Below are 17,207 nucleotides of genomic sequence, written 5' to 3' on the forward strand. Positions count from 1 at the left end.
AGCATTTTATGATTGAACATTCGAAATGAAGGCTACAATACACTGTAGAAGAAAGACACCAACAACAAGAGTTTTAAAATATAGAAGGGAATAGGGGTCATTCCTTGTGCTACTTGCAGATGGAGTAAGTTGAAGCTCGATTCTCTCATGTAGACCGTCCTACGAAAAGATGAACACAGAATCAGAAACTACCCCGTCACTGCTTGATATCAAAGAATTAACAGGCTAGGCAGTCATTTTGTCGTAAACTACACAGCCGTTAACGCCAGTATTCAGACCAACAACAGAACGGAGATCGTGATTCGTATCAAAGAGTGACCGTTCTGCAATATTTCTCGTCATCAATTGGTGTGCATGCATCATACTCATTGGACCTATGTCATAGCTGTCTGTGCTAGCGCAAGAATAACCAGTATACAGCGATAACAAATCGCGCCACCCTACGGTAAAATTGTGATGTATCATCGACCTTTTGTTTTTCAATTATCTATAATACAAGCAAATCAAAATTTACAGTGTTGTCGTCGACGATACCGTATACGGAATTCGACCCCTCTCTCTCTCTCTCTCTCTCTCTCTCTCTCTCTCTCTCTCTCTCTCTCTCTCTCTCTCTCTCTCTCTCTCTCTCTCTCTCTCTCTCTCTCTCTCTCTCTCTCTCTCTCTCTCTCTCTCTCTCTCTCTCTCTCTCTCTCTCTCTCTCTCTCTCTCTCTCTCAAGGTAAGGTCTCAGATTACAAGTGGACTAGAGCCGAACTCTGAGTAGAACAAGGGGTGTTTCTTTTGAATTGAGATATATTGGAGGTCTCACATTGGAATTAGAGCTGCAACTTAATGTTTGGGTTTTTGTAATAAATATACCTCTAGACAATCATGTCGACTTACAAATATGTCAATATTAGATTGCATAGATGAACTAATAAAGACTGAATAAAATTTAGCATGATGTAATTTCTCAGCGTCATCACGAACCAAAAATATTTATGTAGTCCAAGATTGTAACTAGAACTGATCCCAGTGAATGGAATTTCGACTAATTCAAGAAGGGAACTGGGCATGGTTCCAAATTTGACCTGGAAATGGTCCAAGACTGATATCTGGTTATAACTGGAATCAAAACTCCGAATAGATGATGCGGGTACTCAGTTTTCTTATCTTTGACAGTTTTTGTGATAAATATAATTTACGTATGTTGCAACAGGAGTGGCTCTCTGTCGGTTACTTATATAAAGGACTCTGCTTGCCCCAGTCATCATCCACTGACGCAGAACTGTTGTCGATCTTCGAACCAGTTTTCACCCAACCCTCATAGTATCTCTGTCTCTTCAAGAAGGTGAGTTTCAATTAATTGTACATGTTATGGTAAGCTGAATCTGTTTTTTATCATACGTGTTATTATGTCTCAATTTGATCTTTATTGGAGCTCTAGTGATTAGTTACTCAAATTGCATCTAGAAGATTTCCCAAACTTTTTATGCAGTACAATGCTATAACCGCATACACACATAGGAAACGGATACCTACATCTGCAGTCAACTGGTTCCTGATTAAAAAAGAAAGTGATTTTCATTTTCATTGTCCGGGCTCATTTCACTTCTCATTTTCAGGTTCTGGAACCCAGTCGATACGATGAAACTTGTACTCTATTTTGCATTGGTTGCCATAGCAGCAGCATTACCAGTCGATCGCGAATGGGAAGAATGGAAAACCACACATGGTAAGATATCTTTGAGAAAAACTATCAATATATCTATACCCTAGTGTAAGGTCTATGCTATATTAAGGACTTCAAAGCACTGTGATTTTATTGTTCTGTCAGCCCACCATTGTTTGACTTACCTCCATTTTGATGCAACATATTTAGAGTGTCGTATATATATTTTATAATTGAACAATTCAACTGATATGAAAATCGGAATACACACTGAATGGATCAATAGATTTTGGAAACACATGAGTGACGTTTTGCAGACTCGACTAAAGATTATCGAAAGTTGTTGTCGTTGAAAGTGATTTTCTTCCGACCGTTAATTAAAATTGCTAATGTAGGACGAGAGGGGACGCAGGTCATGTTGTTCTGAAAGAACTTTTTCAAATATCATCATACAATCTCAGTAATACTTTAATTTGAAGTTTCAATAGTTTCTATCTCGATGATCAACTTCAACGAAAGGCCGAGATGTAAAAGTTATGAGAATTTGTTTGAACGTGACGGTGTAAACAATACAGTGATTGCGTTCTCAGAAATCGGAAAGAAAACGTGGGGTAGCCTCACTAGTCCCTCCCCTCCCGAAGCACACAGTCTTGTATACTGAAAACCGGCTGCTTGGTTAGGTACTTATTTTTGGCCGTTTGGCTGGGCCCTTGAGAAATTAAATTAAATATTACTTTATGCTATAGTAATGATTGTGGTGTGACACTCTGTCAATTCTTCAAAACACTGAGTTATAAAATGAGAAGTCAAATTAGGCAGTGGTCTCTTTTTATCGGATGGGTAGGGAGAAACCTGAGAGGTTTTTTTACAAAGGAATTAAAGTGCGAGTGGAACATTTATAAATGCATTAAGGAGGTTTAAAATTTTATAGGAAAAACCTGTTTGCCGCTTTGGGCCATGCGCTTCCTTAAAACGAGAGTAACATTTGATTTGTCCAACATTTCTGTTTCCAAGGGTACTTACCTATACGTACACGCGAATTGAACCTTGGGAAACTGGTTATTGGTGCCTCGTTTGACAAGCTTACAGATGTAAGAACGCTGTCAAAATTATATATAAGCTACATCTAAAACAATGTAAAATGTTTGGTAGACAGGACCTTATCTTTCCTAAATTGCTGCCCGGATTACATGCCCATAATTATTTATTTGGAAATGACGTCAGTAAAATGCCTGGCGGGGGATTACGCATAGAGGTTAAACTGCATATAAAAGAATGAGAAAAAACCACTTTCAGTGGTTGAAGATTCGGCATGTACAACATACAGAAGTCCCATATTTGAAATCTTTTGATATTTAAAATAGAATGATAAAATAATTAGCATTTGCGACCGAGATATGTGATACTTATATGGAATTAGTTGTTTGTTGTGGTTCCTATTGTACGTAGGTTCACAAATTGTAGCAATGACTTTATGATATCACTTTTTTTGCTGATCCAATTTACCAGGCATTGAAAACACAGTATGTGTACGCATGAACCCATTTTCGTCCCAAAATACGATGGCTTACTGGAGAAATATAATTGTATTTGTTATACTGCTGTTTCCATATGCCTGGTACAATGCCAAAAATACTGACGGTGTTCTAAATCATTTTGTTTTCTGATATTGCCAAATTGTATATATATTCGGACAAACGGACATCAAAATTTAGTTGAAAGTTATACAAATTATAATTAAATGCAATAAGTTGTATAAATTAATAGTTAAGCATCTTATCAATCAATACAAGTAAACTTATTCTTGACTGTACAGTTGCAAATCCGGATTTCAGTGTCATGAAAAAATCCCCAAAATGCATTTATGGTAGTTACAGCCACACTTTTAAAAGTCCTCAATTTTGTGTAGTACTTTGATTGACACTGTGATTGGGTTGCAGAGCAAATGAATAATCCGGGTCAGTAACACACATTCACTGACTTTGTTAGGTACTGAAAAAAATGAGACATTCCAACTTTCGCAGCTGCTTGAATTGCTTCACTTTTTTTTCTCTCGTCTGGATTCGTTTGAAAGTAACAACTACTTTTAAACAATATGTAATATATTGATGTGATTGCGTGAATTGCAAAATTACAGGGTACTGATCGTCACAAAATTAAATTACTGTTTGGCTCCTTGCAAACTTACTCCTATGCATAGTCACATTAAAAAAGACGTTGTCACTCATCCTAACATTAAAATAATGTTTAGAAGAGTTTCTTTAACATCTAGGGTAAAAGGAAGAACAGGCAGGCTGAAGTTACCAAGAGAAAAGACCTTTGAGTACATCGCTCGTTTTGACCCCAATTGGTCGTTCGATTGCTTAACGCTCAAGGAAATAACCGTATCATGTATTTTTCCTATTGACAGGCAAGGTCTATTCAGAAGAAGAGGAATTGATGCGCGCAGTAAAATGGCACAACAATATGAAATTTATTCAACGTCATAACGAGGATTTTACCAATGGTGAAAAGACTTACAGGGTGGCAATGAACAAGTTTGGTGACCTGGTCAGTATATTTTTTCTTAATCAATATGTAGCGCTATCATTTTAATATATGCTTGATTGTTCGTCATGTGAACTACTGCACCCAGAAAACGAAGAATGTATGTAACTAAGGCTTAGCGTACACACATTGATTTTAATGAAATAAGTCTTTGAACTTAAAGTCTAACCTTCTGTCGAGTAATTTTCAAACGAACTTGTGTTATACAATTACAAGCTGTTATATAGCCATCGTGTCTGTATTTTTACACAAATGACTTTATTAGTTAATAATTTCAAAAGGACTATGTAGCTTATATACTGTTTTGGACTTTTCTTTTACAATGTCTGTGCTAACATTGTGTAACATTTTCATCACAACTGTCCTGTCAGGGTCAAGAATGATATAGGTACGGAGAAGCCCCTGTGTGTGTGTGTGTGTGTGTGTGTGTGTGTGTGTGTGTGTGTGTGTTTGTTTGTTTGTTTGTTTGTTTGTTTGTTTGAACATAGACTGTGCCCCTCTCTGTCTATGGTTTGAATGATTTTAAACCCAACAGTTCGGCCAATTGCAGTGAAACCTTATCGGAATGTAACTATAAGGGTTTATTTGGTGGATTCCTCATGACAAGTGATCAATGAACAATGTGCAAATTAGCTCGAACACACAAAAGTATAAGTACAAACAAATCAAAACTTTGACAAGGATGCATGTTTCTAGGTTTGTCTAGATGAAGAAGTGTTCAAGAAGAGAAGAAACATATTGTTTTTATGTGCAGTGTACGTTTACAAGGTGTGGGTGTTTTTGTCGACAGCTGAAACCCAAATAACACAAGTAGAGGGATTGCCAACGTTGGCAAATTTATTGAGGATGTTCCTAGAAATGACGATGACTAGATAGAAACTGTAGATAAGGAATTTTGAAGACGGGATCATAATTTTGTTTGTATGCAAATTAGATCTACGAATAATTTTGGTCAAAAAGTAAAACTCAAAACCAAGTCTGTGGGTTGGTCTGCAATTCGATTCAGAAGTTTCTAGTAGTTTCTAAATGACGACTGTTATTAATATTCTAAATAGGGATTTAAGTAACATGTCAGTACGGAAGCTTTATGTGGCATAGGATACATTAATACTGGGTACCTCGCTCAAAATCTTATCCCGGGGTGTGTAATCGAGGTAGTGACATATAGACTAGCTAGAATCCGGTTTGTGTTGGGATTTGCTTTCGCTTTTCCCTAACTACGCCTGGCATTTCTCTATAACGGTCGTATACTTAAACCCAAATAGAAAACGATTTCTCACAAAACCATGAATATATGTTAATCATATGTACATCGTTCAGCTAAACCTTCGAGTTGATTCTAATCATTTGGTGGCGCTAGCATCTCACAGTAGAAAGACTTGAAAAACAACTAAGACCTGCATGATATACATTTTTCTTCTGGTTTTTATCGGTCTTTATCATTTAGGATACCGACGAATACAAGACACTGATGTGTGGATACAGAGAACAAAATATTGATAATTCCAGTGGATCCACATTCATTGCACCAAGTATAGCCTAACCAGACAGAATCGATTGGAGAGACGAGGGTTACGTCACATCTGTCAAGAATCAGGTAGGGTATCCACCCGTCAAAGAACAAATTATACATTTTTTTTTTAATTTTGCTATTTTCCAATATTAAAGTATCATATACACTGATACGTTGCAGTGAACACCCATGGTACTTGTTAAGAGTAGAATAACCGATTCAGTCATTACATTGACGGTAATTTGACGAAAAATAAATTACAGAATAAAATTAACACCTTATTGACGTTGATCTTACGTCATTTTCTATGTCTTCTCTACTTTTACAGATGGAAAATACCTGCAATTCCGGTTGGGCTTTCAGCACGGTAAGTTTTAGGGGAGTATATAAGATACGACCTCTCCTCGTGCCGCCACACCAGGCAATTCTCTCATCATTCTGATACAGACCTATCATATGTTTACCTTTCGTAAGGGAAGACTACATTTTGCTGTTTTCTGCCTGCCAGTCTGTATGTCTGTCTGTCTGTCTGTCTGTCTGTCTGTCTGTCTCTGTCTGTCTGTCTGTCTGTCTGTCTGTCTGTCTGTCTGTCTGTCTGTCTGTCTGTCTGTCTGTCTGTCTGTGGACACGATATCTCAAAAGTGTTGTATTTATTCTAAGAAAACTTGTCACACTTCTTGTTATGGAAATGGTACAAATTGACTAGGTTTTGGTAAACATATGAATATTAATGAGTAAGTTTCCTTAATCAAATTCCATATAATATCGTACATACATCGACAACAGAAAGGCTCAGTGGTAGTATAGCGCTTGTTGATTTTTCGTTTAGATTTTTCGGTAATTAGTCAATGTCTAAAGAATGTAATCTTCAGATTTCATTTAACAAGAACAAAGCACACGTGCATTATAAAGCTTATAGATGTAGGTTTTATTTAAAGTAATTTACATAATTAATATTTTTTGGGTAATATAACAGCTTATTGATGTAGCTCTTAATTTTAATACCTTAATTTACAATGTTTTAAGAATTTCAAATTCCATATACTAGTAATTTGGTACATGTTTCTATGACAACAAAGTACACATTTCTTATGTTGCTTGATGGTGTAGTTGTTAATTTCATTGACTCATTTACCTCACAGGTGATTTTTGGTAAATAGTCAATTTGTGGTAAATGATCAATGTCTTAATGTATGCATGAAATTTGATATACTTTGGTATTTATGCTGATGAAAACAAGGGATATGACCAATGGTCAATACGGATGGCATTAAGTTTACTTTTAGTTTACTTTTGTCAATTATAAACAACAGTAAGTTTGAAAAAAAATGTCACTTTTCCAGTGTTATGGAAAATAGATTTACAACCCGAAACATCAAGGGACTAAGTACTAATTGATGAGACAAAAGTGTGAGATTTGTGAAAATGTAGTAACACTTCGTTATATAGCATACATATTGTGCCACTTGAATTGATAAATTCACATATGACGTAATCCACTTCCCTGCATTATGCAACATCTTTGTCTTTGGCGGTCTCCATTGGTCTATGAAAATCACCATGAAAGCGATTCATTTTACTCTTAATATGTCTTGTTTTTTTAAAAGACAGTTGTTACACATGTTTGGAAAACTGCCATGTTAAATGAGTTCACACATATTTGGTAAGTGTGTTAATTAGAGAGATATGGCATAACATAATTATATTGTTTTATAATATACCTCATGCTGTGAACTCGCGGTGGCAGACGACATCCTCAGAAGCTGCCATTTTGACCTGCTGTGAATGCGCGGTTGTCACGTAACCATGCAATAGTTGACGGAACTATTTCCTTAGGGAAATAGTCATTCTATTTTGCTATCACGTGACTGATTCTAGCGAATTAGGGCACAGCATTCTCACTAGGTATATTATAATGCTATATATAAACATTAGTTGTGAATGAACAGACAAACTATATGCCATGAAAGGTTTTACTTTTATGGATGAGTATCTTCCGATAATTACTGTAGGGACAACGACGAGAAACGTGAGCAAACCCTGCTCTATATAACACGCACTTTATTTAATTCTACGACCCAGATTGGTTCTCTCGAAGGTCAACATTTCATGGGTTCTGGAAGACTGGTAGCTCTCAGTGCACAACAACTTGTTGATTGTTCCGATGGGTTTGGTAACAAGAGATGTAAAGGAGGACAGGTGGATGATGCATTTTCATATCTCGCTACGTATGGAGCGATGTCCGAGGCAGACTACCCTTACATTGGTAATGTAAGTGAAGATAATTTTCCTCACCTCTTATTCATTGACAAGTTCGACATCAAACGTTCATATATGTAAACCCATGATAAAAACTATAGGGGTCACACCACTATGATCGATGTAATGTAAAACATGATGGTAAACACATTAAAATACTACCAGAAACCCAGCACCATATCTCACATTAGAAATAAATTTGTATCAACTTATCAACATCTCGGTAGTAAATACAAAAGCTGTTATCATTGAAGGAGTGAAAGTTTTCCATCGAAAGTTGGTTAGAAGTTCGAAAATGAAGTTCAGCAATGGCCCCCTTCCCCCTAAACGAACGACGTTCGCTTTAATATTGAGCTTGTGTGACATTGTGCGATCGTTGAACTTTACAATGTGGATAGACGTACACAAAAAACTAAATCTATCAAACTTTTCTACATTGTTGTAATTATAACCTGTTTTGACCTTTGCGGCTTCAGTATATAAAATGAAATACATGCCCACTCTCCTTTCTTGTTTCCAGGATTTAGGTGAATGCAAATACTCTGCTGCCAGAGTAATTGCAACGGTTGCCCGTTACGTGAAATTACCATCACGTAATGAAAACGCCTTGAAAGACGGTGTAGCGGAGGTTGGCCCAATCTCTGTCGCCCTTGACGCTTCGAATCGTTCATTTCAATTTTATCACTCAGGTACAGTTGTATGCAGTTTTCTCGTAAATAAATACTTTATGGACTTTATTTCCGTGGTGTTCACAACTTGAAAGTTACTTTACAAAATATTTGTTACTATCGGATTGGTTGTCTATGCTTTCGACAATATTTAATTTTTTATTGTTTTCGGTGGGTGACTTGGAAGGCCAATTTGGTCTAAAAACAGAACACATTCAGTGAACAGTAATTTTAGAATGGGTGGGGTAGGTAGATTTTTATATCTTTCTTATTTTTTTTCCATGTTTGAGTGTCTAGTTCAGGTAGTTATATTTTCCGTTGTTTTCCATATGGTCTCTGTGTTATTGGTGTCTTGTCATCAGATTTACATCCATTACAGATTGGAGAACAGTTTTATATTTTCTTATAGTTGATGGCTGTTTCCGCATCCACTATTTATTGCGAGACTCCACAATGTTCGCTATTTTATTCTATTTTTCTCTCTCTCAAATATATATATATATAATATATATATATATATATATATATATATATATATATATATATATATATATATATATATATAACTCGGTGAGTATCAATCTGCTAAGACAGTGCTCTATACCGCAGTGGCAGAGCGTAATAGTTTTGGTAGTACTGGAACTCTTTCTTGGGTGTAACTCGGAGTTTCACGCATATTGCGATCATCAGACACTCTCTGAGTGTCTGATGATCGCAATATGCGTGAAACTCCGAGTTACACCCAAGAAAGAGTTCCAGTACTACCAAAACTATATATATATATATATATATATATATATATGTGTGTGTGTGTGTGTGTGTGTATATATATATATATATATACATATATATATATATATATATATATATATATATATATATATATATATATATATATATATATATATATATATATATATATATATATATATATATATATATAATGTATATAAAGTTTAGGGTCGGCAGTGAAAAACTAGGTGGGGTCGGGTAACCGAAAGCAAACAATTTTTTAGGCCTAATTATTGATCTTTACCACCAGGTGTATACAATGAAAGAAAGTGCAGTTCGACTAATCTCAATCATGCTGCATTGGTAGTTGGATATGGTTATACTAACAGTGGAGATAACTACTGGATTGTTAAGAACAGGTAAGAATTATCACGTGATTAATTATGTCATTATAAAGTTGTGGTGCGTTGTGATGAGAAATGTTGGACTTTTTTTGTCCTTTCTAAAGCAACTACTTTCTATTATTTTATTCAACTCGTACTTGTAGATATATTTTTATACAAAAGATGGAAAATTACCAGCTCAGCGGCTAAGTCCCAAATGTTCAGCCTGATAACACACACACACACACACACACACACACACACACACACACACAGAGACACAGAGACATAGAAACACACACAGACACACAGACACACACACAAAGACACACAGATACACAGAGACAGACACAGACACAGATACAGATACACACACACACACATACATATATATGACTTCATTTGAATATAATCCCCACAAAAACTGGGTAGGTGTGTAATCACAAGTAAGCACATGCAATGAACCATTTTTTTTGACTCGATCTGTGATTTTCCAAAGTTGTTTTTTTCAAGTACAACAATACAGTTAACGTTGTTATATATAATATATAAATCCAAACGAAATACCCACTTCTAATCCATATGGCGACTTGAACACATAAAGATTTTGGCAGCACATTTCATGGGATATTTTGCTTTGATTTCAGTTATGGTACAAATTGGGGTGAGAACGGATACATCTTGATGTCACGTAACGCGAACAACCAGTGTGGTATTGCAACAAGTGCCGGCTATCCCGCTGTATTTTAAATGCATGGCGCCCTCAATACTCCACATGTAAGAATATGTTATTTATAGAGTCAATTTGTTTATTTGTGTTTCGTCGTAACGTTGTTTACATTATTTGATAAAAGGAATAAGTATTATGAGAAAATTCAATACGGTCGTTGGATTATTTAACAACGTTATGATTAGTCTATCAGCTAGCCCTCGGATGTTCTTCCGATAAAATACGACACACAGCCGAACAACACTATCGAGGATGGAACATCCGAGGCCCTCACATGCGAACTTCGTTCGCTTATAGTTATAGCATCGAAAGAAAGCCCGAACGTCTAGCAGCAAGACTACGTTATGATTTGCCTGGCGGCCCAAGCTAGCTGTTCTGTGTTCGAAACTTCTGTCCATGTTTTTGTAGGCTCATGAATGAGCATTAGAGTGAAAAAATTGCTCCGGATCGTTTTTGACGTCAATTTTCAAATGCACACCAATCTGTCCGAAAATTCATAAATAAAGACAAAAGGGGTTTTGTAAAAATCTTTTGGTTTTAGATTTTAGAGTTTTGTGTGGTATCACTGACTAAATGTTGAAAACCCCACACACGAGGAAGAAAACCATTGTAAACCGGCACATTTTACCATGTACACCTATATAAGTACGGACCTCTAACTTCAAATAAATTTGTTTGTGGTGAAATACCAAAAGATATGCACAGTTATTCATTGAATTGGGTACGATATATCAAATTTCTTACATTCTTCACAATATCAATTTGTCAAAGGAAGTTCATATTTCTCTGACACATAAAACATGTCTCCGAGTTTTTAAGCAAGATATTCTTACATAAAATCTGCAGAAATTCAAAATACTACAGTGACTGACATCAATAACATATTTGGTGTCAAGTGTAAAGTTGCTGTTTGTCTGTTAAGTTTATTACAGATCCAAAGAGATCCATCAGCTTGGTTTCATTTCCTAATACATATATAAGGTTGTGTTATCACAAGCAGGAAATGTTACCTTGTCCAAATATTTCGTCTCTACGTCTAGACTCGATTGACATCTTTCAGTGGACCCCAGACCTCCTCTACAGAGTGGAATACTTTCGCCAGGTGTTAATGACGTCACATGATTATTGACACACGCATAAGACCCATTCCTAAGCATTGGTCAATACCTATGTTACATCATTAACACCTGGCGAAAATATTCAGTCCACTGAAGAAGTCAATCGTGTGCAGACGAAATATTTTGGACAAGGTAACATTTCCTGCTTGTGATAAAATAACTTTAATATATTTTTAAGTTTATTATAGTTTTAAATGACAGATAATAATAATAATACATGTAAGTTGAAGAATCGGACTGATATATCGTTTCAAAGTTTGCCGAGAACATGGATAAATAACACGAGTAAATTTGCGTGTATTTTAGAATTCAATCACTGATACCTTTGATTGATGAGGCCGACACCAAGGTGCCCTTGTACAAGTGATTAATTACTAATTCATATCATTAGAGAACTAGATACAAGTCAAAGCAAAGTTGTTAAAGGAGTCAACATTGCCACCGTATTGATTTTTCCATGATGTTTGGCCAGTAATTTCTGCAAAAATCTACAACTAAAGCTTGCAAAAAATTGAAAAGTGTGTCTCTAGGTACAACAGGCGTAGGGTCTTCTCCCTGTACAGCGCCTGTGAACTTTTCTTCGTACAGGATATTGTCATTCTATAAGTTGATTGACTGACTGCCTGACTGCCTGACTGACTGACTGCCTGCCTGACTGACTGACTGACTGATTGCTTGATTGATTGATTGATTGTTTGTTTTTTATTTTATGTGTAGGTCGCTGTGTTATGATTGTCACAAGTGCCGCCTTAGAAGACATGTTGAAGTGATAGAAGAATACAGACTTATTGATTTGCGAAAGTTACTAAATGTTCACATATCTAGCCCAGAGACTTAACTTTAGTTTTATGATCTAGTGATCAAAGCTCGATGAGATTTTTCTGCACTGAAGTCCGTTCTGGATTTGAAATTACCACCGAGATTTGTATTAAATCCAATTGGAGTGTTATAAACCGATGACATTATCACGTAACCTAGTGCACTCAAATTGGAAGGAGATTTCGGGCGTAAACATAACTATTTGAGTGAAATGGACAATTACAACCATCTGTCAATATTATGTGTGACGGAATGTTGTTGTCAACATGTTTCATCCACTGTTGTTATAACGGAATTCACCTACGTCGGAATCTTCTCGACTTGACGTGTAATGCAGATAAAATCAACTTGATGTTGACGTAGGATCACTAAATTAGTAAACCAAGGACAATTATCAGATTTCATAAATTCGACAACGACTAACATTTCCACAACAAGACAATGATTACTACCAGTACATTTATTTGCTTTGCTTAAATTTAGATAGTATGGCGTGTATAATTAATTGAAGAAATGAAACGGTTCTCATACTATGTTTTTCTTCAATTTATGTGGTGTTGTTTTTTCTTACTTTCCCCTTTTCCAGTTCATTCCTTGTTTATCCTAAGTCTAGTAGTACTACAATGAATCTTTTAAAGAGGACCTCTTCCCTATTTTTGTAAGTTGACGCATAGTTTTCAACTGATTCAGTGACTTAGCATTACCCTGGCATAAAACGGCTATGAACTATGCAGTGCAGCTTTTGATTCCGAGGGTGTATAGTCCATAGACTTGTCTTGGTGTTATTATTTCAAGGATGTCTGTACATCAAGCCAAGACAGATACAACTAGAAGCACATGACTATATATTGATTTGAAATGACCACCACCAGCCTCTACTATATCCAAGTGGATCTTCCATGTAACCCTATGATGTAATCGCAGACACACGTGATCTATTGAAAAATGGGCAATTACACGCATGTCTCCATCAACATCATGAGTTCCACTTAAAATTTACAAGTTACATGTTACATGTTGATTTAAGGACCAGTCAGTTTCTCCAGCCTGGGGGCGGGGGAGTTGGTGGAGTCTTCCATTGGGCCGACAAAAAGTCACTGACCCCCATCTGTAAAACATGATGACCCCCTCCCCCATATAGCATATTCACATGGCAGGTACTTCTTGATCGTGACTCAGTGTGGACTGTTTGACCGTCTTGCAAGTACTTTATAAGATCCTGGGATAGCACTATCATATAATTATTGACTACACAGGGTAAATATATTCCACAAGGGGTTTAATAGCATCTTGACAGTGAAAGGTAGGGGGAAAGCTTGAGAAGGGAATATGTACACCTCTCATGGGGAGTCCTAGGCGGTCTCTGCAGGATTTTTACTCTTAAAAGTCAATTTTGAGACTATTCAGACACTTTCAGACAATAATTTCCAAGCTTTACAAGATAACACCAACATGTAAAAAGCAACTACACAGGGTTGAAATATTTTTTAAGTAAAGTTTAATAGCATCTTGACAGTAAGAGGTAGGGGGAAGAGCTTGAAACTGGGATATGTCCACCTCTCTTGTGGGGGGGGGGGGTCCTAGGGAGTCTCGCCCTAGAAGCCCTGGAAGTTGTTTACTCTTAAAGCCAATTTTAGGCTATTCAGACCCTTTCAAGCAATAACTCAATCCATGCTTTACAAGACAGCACCATCAAGTATCAGAAACTATTCTTTATAACTTACATAGGGTTGAAATATGTTCTTAAAAAGTTAAATTGCGTCATTATAGTAAAGGTCAGCACATCTAAGTTTTTGAGGATTAAGGCAATTTTAGACTATCTTGGGAAACATTTCAATCTTTAAAAGACAATATAATCTCAAATTAGCATAGGGTGATATATTTAAGAAACGTTTAATATCATTATGACAGTAAAAAGGTTGGTGCATCTGATTGTTGGGTGAATGCATGAGTGACCTTTCGGGATGAGGGAGTCCTTCATTGGGGTTTCCCCTGGCAGATCTGGAGTTTTTTGTTTGTGTTAAGGCAATTTTTAGGTTATTCATAGCCTTTGAGGTAATATTTCCAAGCTTTGAAAAGACGTAAATGTAAGTTTTAAATGGGTTTCCCATGTCACATAAAAATGGGCCTGTAACATTGGTATAGGGGCATTAATATCGCATGTATAGTAAGTCACTGATATGTTGTAGAACTTTAGGTGGTCATACCTAGTGTATAATAGAAACTGGAATCTAATGAAGTGTGGTGATTTGTAGTGTCGATAACATGTAGTGTCCAAAATAGAAAGTGTATTAATCCCTTCTGATAAGTTCATATTGAAGTGTAGAACAATTGAGATTAACTTCTTTTATAAACTATCTAAGTATGAAGATTACCATTACGAAACCTTCAAGTTCACCTTTGCCCCAAAGTGCAACATAAGAGAAGCCTATGATTGTGAAACAGCCAAGCATTTACATGACATGTTCTGTAACTAGTGTGGTAGCTAGGTAATGGGGTACATGTATATGTATATGTATAGTTATGTTTGAACTCTTACGTGAAGTAATATAAGAATTGATGTTAGAAACAGGGAAAAGAACACATATTTACATGTACCACATTTCAGACAAGGCTATATGCCATAGTAGAAAGGGAGTTTTTTCTTCCATCACACTCCAAAACACAATCACCCCCCCCCCCCATCCACAATTTTCAAAACAACATGGACCCCCCACCGCTGCCAATTTCAAAAACAGGGTGACACCCCCCCCCCACCACCAATTCATCGCCCGATTGGTTTCTTTCTTGATTCATTCACAAAGTACACAAAACGTACGTGGTCGACTTTGTTTTCTATTTTTTATTTTTTTTAGTTTCTTCTGGCTTTATTAAAAATATATTTTCAAATTTTTAAATATATTTTTGTCTCATAATTATATTTCAATTTTTTTCATTTTTATTCAAAAAGTTCTTTTTTGGCCTTAGCCTGGCCAATTTCTCCTGTCCTTTCTGCAATATTTCTCGTCATCAATTGGTGTGCATGCATCATACTCATTGGACCTATGTCATAGCTGTCTGTGCTAGTATAGCGCAAGAATAATCGGTATACAGCGATAACAAATCGCGCCACCCTGCGTTAAAAGTGTGATACATCATCAACCTTTTGTTTTTAATTATCTAATACAATTAAGTAAATCTAAATTTACACTGTTGTCGTCGACGATGCCGAATTCGAACCCCCTCTGTGTGTGTGTGTGTGTGTGTGTGTGTGTGTGTGTGTGTGTGCGTGTGTCTGTCTGTCTATGTCTATCTCTGTCCCTGCCTGTCTGTCTGTCTGTCTGTCTGTCTGTCTGTCTGTCTGTCTATCTATCTATCTGTCTGACTGTCTCCCTGTCTGTCTGTCTGTCTGTCTGTCTGTCTGTCTGTCTGTCTGTCTGTCTGTCTCTCGCTCTCTCTCTCTCTCTCTCTCTCTCTCTCTCTTTCTCTCTCTCTCTCTCTCTCTCTCTCTCTCTCTCTCTCTCTCTCTCTCTCTCTCTCTCTCTCTCTCTCTCGTCTTGAAATGTTTTGCTCTTTATTCGGGATTTTTTGGAACGAAATTAAACCTCAGGAGAAGTCATTTACCATGTGCACATCCGCATAATATCTTTCAGCTTTGCCACAACAAAATACACTTCCAGATAATATGTAATACATAGCATAATTGTTTCAATTCTGGTATTTTAATATGTCTATGGTTTGATATTTTATGCCTCTAAACGGCCTCCTACACTGTCTTATTTTCATTTTGTATCACCTTTGGAGTTGTCTTCTTCCAATGCATCATTGTACCATATGATTTTTTATCTCCACTGTGGTGTAGGTGACAGAAGCCTGAGAAGGCCGGGGTGGCTAAAATAATGCTTGAGTTTCAATTAGCGGGGCTTAACATTTTTTGAGAAGAGAGGGTGCGAGGAACTACACCATTTGTTTAATCGTAAATTGTGTACATTTCCTAACTGTAGCTATGCAGACAAATTGCATGAGATGGTATCAAGATGACTGAATAAGTTCTATCTAAACTCGACCTGAAATATTTTGCTGTCATTATATATGGTTTGTTTTATCCTTGTCAAGCATTGTGAAAAAATGAAATCGACCTACTTACCCAATGTGATGGGTTAGGTTACCCGTTGACAAGCATTTTTTTTATTTTTTCTGACTTTAAATATGATATTTAATTGCGTATGCTAAAATATATATTATGTAAATTGCATGCAAATTTATGTAAATTAGCACTTTTCTAAATTTTAAATGCATGATTGCACCAAGAAAAAGTTCTGCCCCCCCCCCCCCTTGCCAATTTGGTCAGGCTACGGCCCTGATACTAAGCAATGGTAGACAATAGTAATTCTGACTTTGATACTCGTCAGAATTAATCTCAGAGTGATGAATCTTCTTTCAATGATGATTTTACCATGTTCGATAGATTAAGTGGGCTTTTTATGTAGGTGTCATGTCCTACGATAGTGAAAACGCTAGTGATGTTGGAGAGAGTATACCGGGTTCAAGTTTACTTTATTGCAACGAAAGTTGTTATTTACATTTTGTAAACGTTTAATGGACAGCAAGAATACTGTTATTTACAGTTGTGTACATTCCGAATCCTATTTCCATTCTAGCTTTTGGAAATACTCTAGGTCGATTCTTTATTAGTGCTTTTTGTACTTTTTAGACTTTAATTTATGGCGGGTTTTCACTTCAGTGTTGCATGTTAGCGTTTTCTCTTTCTTTTCTTTTTTATTTGTGTGGGCCGCTGGCCTGAAATAA

The 17,207-nt window shown here is 36.4% G+C and overlaps 1 pseudogene; it reads left to right on the top strand.

The window, feature by feature from the left end:
* Positions 1-1,625: 1,625 nt before the first annotated feature.
* On the top strand, positions 1,626-10,502 carry LOC144433019 (procathepsin L-like; annotated as a pseudogene).
* Positions 10,503-17,207: the final 6,705 nt, after the last annotated feature.

Source organism: Glandiceps talaboti, chromosome 3, assembly GCF_964340395.1.
Source record: "Glandiceps talaboti chromosome 3, keGlaTala1.1, whole genome shotgun sequence".
NCBI lineage: Eukaryota > Metazoa > Hemichordata > Enteropneusta > Spengelidae > Glandiceps > Glandiceps talaboti.